Below are 5,645 nucleotides of genomic sequence, written 5' to 3' on the forward strand. Positions count from 1 at the left end.
ACCTTGTGCCATTTAGGAGCCCATCATTTGGTGAACCCGACGTGAATCGGAACACTTCAACAAACAATTATTTTTTTGACAACTAACATATTTTGCTTGTTGAAAGTGCCACACAGGTCGCGCTTTGACGCTAATGAACACGTTTTAGCGCTATCGAAACAATTTCTTTTAGCGCTATTGTCCTAAAATAGCGCTATTGAAAAAGTTTCAGCACTATTGACAACATTCTGGCGCTTTTGTCACAATTCTGGCGCTATTGAAACACTTCTGGCGCTTTTAACCTCTCGATTTTTTTTATTCTTTCAGCGCTACGGTGTAAATTAGCGCTTATATAAGCGCAGACTAGCGCTATTGTATAAATTAGCGCTTTTATCTAAAAAGCAGACTAGCGCTATTGCGATAGAGTGTTGTCCAAGTCGCTTTGTAACCAAAAAATTGAGTATCTTAGGCTTGTGGAAGCCCCCCTTGAACATTGATTTTTACTAACTTGTTTTTGTTCATGCAGGTTAACAACCCAACATAAAAATCACAAAATTGTCATTTAGTGCTTAAAAAGAACTTGAAAAACACAAAAAAATATTCATTGTTTTCTAGTTAGGACCCATTTTCTTTTGGTGCTTAAAAATCAACAACACAAATTTGATTTCATTGCATCAATTTGGACCTAAAATTTACAATCCACACTTCAAAATTTTGGTGCAAATAAAATACACAATCCACTTGTTTTGAGTTTTGCAAACAAATTTTACTTCAAGCAAAAAAACATGTTTTTCATTAAGTTGACCAGGATTTCCAAATTTTTAGATTACAACACATTTTGCCATTGAAGTTAAAACGAACACCATGACTGTTGGAGCAACATCTCCAAATAGTTAGATAATATTTGCAATCATGGATTAAAAAGAACAAGTGAATTTCGTGTTTGGCACACTTGTGCACAAAAGTCAGTCGAGTGGACCTACCTCTAACACACACTATCCTCTCCCTTGGCTCTCATGGTCCTAGGTGCAAGAGAAAAGTGTTAGTAACGCTCAAATTTTATCTTTTTAAGAGAGGCCTGCCAAGGGATCAACACTCTTGGGAACGACCTCGAGCGGTAAATCCTTCAAGCCGCTATAGAAATCAGGTGAGAGCGAAAGCTGTAGCCTTGGGTATAGCTGTTCCTACAATGTAACTGGCCGAAAGGACAAATAGGCCCCACCACCAGTTACAAGGCTCTTAAGTGAGTCACTGCAGAATGAACTTATGTCCAAAGCCATCGAACATGACTAAACACCTTTAAATAGTAGCCCACCCGTTCTATTGATTGAGGATATTTGAGATATAATTTAGTGCAAGAGCATAGATGGTTTTGCTCCCAAGATACTCACCATACATATTTCCTTGAGTAGAAACATAGCTTTTTGAAAAGTCACTTGTGGCTTGATAAAAGTGGTGACTCCCCCATCATAGGGATCATCTATTTGTTATGCTCGTGCAAGACTTAGTATATCACATCCTTACCTGCCATGGCGGGATTCATAAGGTATGTAGTACCAAAGTCGAAGAAATATCAAGATGTGGGCTAAATTTATCACAACTGGCCATTTGACCTTAGGGATAAAAAGTGTTTGAAGTGTGTTCGTTTTACAGACCTAGTGCAAATTGAGCCGACTTCAGGCTTTGGAAATACACCTTAAAATACATCTAAAGGAAGGGTCAAAAACAAGTCCAAGGATTGGGTTGATCTAGACCCATACTCATTTGTGCCTTTTGAGGCAACATTCTTGTGTTTGTGTGTTTGCTTTGTTTTCTTGTCAAAGAAAAATCAGAAAAATCAATCCCAAAAACAAAGTATTCATCCAACATTTCTCAAAAAAATAAAAAACAACCAAAAATACCAAAAACAAAGTGCAAAACAACAAAGAGACAAATTTTATGACCATTCTTCACATCTTGCGAAAGAAGAAGTGTCATCAGAATATTACCTTGAAAAGAAGACCATTAAGCTCAAAGGCTTTGATCAAAAGAAGAAAGTTCTTCTATCTAAATAGACAAATCTTTGTTTCACATAGAATCTTTCTACATCGCATGCGTCTATACCTTCAAGAAAAAACAAACGAATTTGATTCTGAATCATTGAACCGCAGAGCTTTTATGCAATATAGAGCTCTGAGTTATCATAAGAATCAAGGAGGAAAGATTGATCCCAACTTCTTCCCAAACATCTGTATCACCTTCAACACAGCTCGAGAAGTGCCACCAACGCCTGAAAGGGACGAAGTAGAGTTTGTTCCATTTGTAACACAAAGTTTTTATTGAAAGTTGAAAACAAAACATCCATCATCTCATTCATACATCATTATTCCATCATCAATCCATCCCAAAACTCTCAAAACATTAAGAGGTTCTTGTCCCAAGTTCTCTTTTAGATATTGCTTGAAATCAAACACATCACATCACTTTTTAGATTGTTTCTACATCTAGGATAAACTCATCCTAAGAGACACATCTACGTAGGTTAAAACTAGTTCATGAGTGAATCCTCTCATTGCTAGGTAGTCAAAAATCTGTAACACATCTCAGATTTCTCTACACCTTATCACATCCAAACTTATCAAACAAGCAAGCAAATTCGAAGAAGGAATTTCGGTTACATCTACTTTAGAGTGCTAGAGATCTACATCCAACACAAATCACTAATCATCAATCTTTCATCAAAAACTCATCATCATCTTCAATCAACTTCAACACAAACTTGCAAACAAAATGGCTCAAACCCGATCGCGATCAAGGCAACGAGAAATAGAAATTGAGGAAGAAGAGGACAACCTCAATGAATTTCAAGAAGCACTTGGAGGAAATGTAAATGATGAAAACCCAAGTACTCCCACTCCTTCAACAATCGAAAGGGTTTAGCATAACCCTCACTTTAACAGATTGTTTGATGAAATACTCAGGAGCAATGCGGATGCTCACTTCTTAAAACTCGCTCAAGAAGGAGCCAAACTCCCCTCTGACTTTGATCTTGCCCAATTAAGACAAGCATCAGAAAGACAAAGTCGCTATGAGGAGGAAAGAGGTAGAAATCACATCAGATATAACATTCCTCGAGATAATCCACCACCTCCTCCTCCAAATGAAATGGAGATGTTGCGGCAACAAGTCGAGAATCTCACCCAACAACTTCATAGTGGTGTTAAGACCAATCAATTCTCACTTAATGACATCTGTCCCTATCCTTTTGATAGGAATCTTTATATGCCACCCTTTCCACGCGGGTTCGAAACTCCAAAATTCAAAAAATATAGAGGAAAGGGAGATCCCCGTGATCATGTCAGAGAATTTCATTCCGCTTGTCTTGAAGTGGCATATGAAGACACATACCTAATGCGCCTCTTTCCCCAAAGCTTGGGAGGAACAACTACATCATGGTTTTCCCGACTACTAGGTGGCATTAGAACATTTGAGGAACTCATCCAGAAGTTCCTATCTCATTACTCTTATAATATTGAACGCGACATCACCATGGCTGATCTATGCAACACCAAACAAAAACCAGGTGAATTATTCTCAGTATTCCTGCAACGAAGGCGCCAAATGTCTAGAAGACGTTCTCTTCAGTTACCTGAATGAGAACTAGTGGAAATTTTCATTTCCAACTTAAACGAAGAAATGGAATTTCACCTGGATGTCAAAGACATAGACTCCTTTAACGATATGATCACCAAGGGTTTAAAATGTGAAAGGGCACTCATCAAAAAAGGACTCATCAAAATCTTTAATGAACCAAAAGATGGTTCTCGCCCGCGCTTCAATAGTGATAAACCAAACTTCTGGAACAAGAATAAGAATATCGTCAACGATGGGGTTGTGGATGCTCGAACTATCCAAAATGCACAACCTGTGGTTCGATTTGCAGGACAAAATCCTCCACCACACAATAACACAAATGTTCCTTCCAATCAAGGTCGCATCACATCTCATGATGAACCAAGACCTCGTCCAGAAAAACAAAAACGCACATACACTCCCTTAGGGGAACCCATTGAAATAGTGATGCGACAAATCATTTCTCAGAATTTGATCACTCTACCTAAACTATCCAACTATGAGCCTCAGGTCAAACCAGCATGGTGGAGAGATACTGAACACTGTGAGTTCCATCAAGGAAGAGGACACAAGACAAGTAATTGTCACCCATTGAAAGATCTCATTCAAGATCTTATTGATCGAGGAGAAATTGAGATTGAAGGACATGACCCAAAAACGACCAATAATGATCATCTGATGTTCAAGAATCCACTTCCATCACAAGATCAAAGGGGTCCTTCCACTTCCCGGCGAGGCACTGATACCACTGATTATACGCAGGTTGCGTATAACTACACTGTAAATCACCTGTATGATGCCAGTGAACAAATTGCAACTATAACCTTCAAAAATCCCACCTCAAATTGCAATGTTGTTACACGTCGTGGCAAGGTCACCATCAAGGCAGCTCCACAGGGCACCACCTCCGTCCCAAAGCAATACAATCTTGTGGAACAATTAGATAAAACGCCTGTGCTCATATCCATTTTAGAACTATTACGCCTATCGCCATCTCATAAAACAATCTTGGATCAAGCACTCCAAGAGGCGTCAGTCCCTACAAACCTGAATACGGACCAGTTTCAAGCCATGGTTGGAAATCTAAAGTCATCACCTTGTCTCACTTTTTCCGAAAGTGACAACTCTTCTTTCCAACAACCTCATAATGCTTCGCTACACATTGAAGGCTTTATCAACCAACATAGGATCAAGCGAGTTTTGATAGATAATGGAGCAGGCCTAAACATTTGTACACTACAATTGGTCACAACATTGGGATATGCAATAGAATTAGTGGATCCTCGCAAGAAGATCACCATCAAGGCCTATGATGATGCAGAGCGTTCATCCAAAGGAGCTGTGGTACTACCAATCCGAGTGGGCCCTGTGGTAAAGCACATCATCTGTCAGGTTCTGGACCTTCCTCTGCCATATAATCTATTATTAGGGAGACCTTGGATACATGCCATGCAAGCCGTTCCATCTACCTACCATCAATGTATCAAGTTCCCACATAATGGTGCAGAGATCACAATCCTGGGCGATGCAAATCCCTTTGCATTTTGCCATAATATCAGCCATCAACCGGAGATTACTGTTCCTAATAATAGGGAAGCTATTTCTTCCACATCATATGTAAATCCCGCCTCTCTTACCAGTTCGAACACCCCTATACCCAAGCAAGAAAAGCTTAAGATGAAAGTTGCAGAGGAAGGTCCCGGGGAATATAACTTGAGTCAGCTCTTTTGTGTAGGACAAATGCCCACTTCTCCTAGAACACATGGTAAACCACAACAGTTACTCCAAAAACCCATAGTCACGCCCGCATGTGCTTTGACGCCTTTCGTCCTTGGAAAGAGTCAAGAGGAAGAAACACAAGATGAGGACCTAGCGGACTGGATCTATAAGGATCCCATCACCACTGATAAACCGCAAGTTACACTTCCTACAGAACAGTATGGCAAAGGCCTTCTCATTATGCAAAGAATGGGATATGATGGTCAGAGTGCTTTGGGATACTGCAAACAAGGACGACATGAACCTCTACTACCAGAATTCAAGCCCAAAGGTAA

The sequence above is a fragment of the Cryptomeria japonica genome, chromosome 4 (genome assembly GCF_030272615.1).
Source record: "Cryptomeria japonica chromosome 4, Sugi_1.0, whole genome shotgun sequence".
In the NCBI taxonomy this organism is placed as follows: domain Eukaryota; kingdom Viridiplantae; phylum Streptophyta; class Pinopsida; order Cupressales; family Cupressaceae; genus Cryptomeria; species Cryptomeria japonica.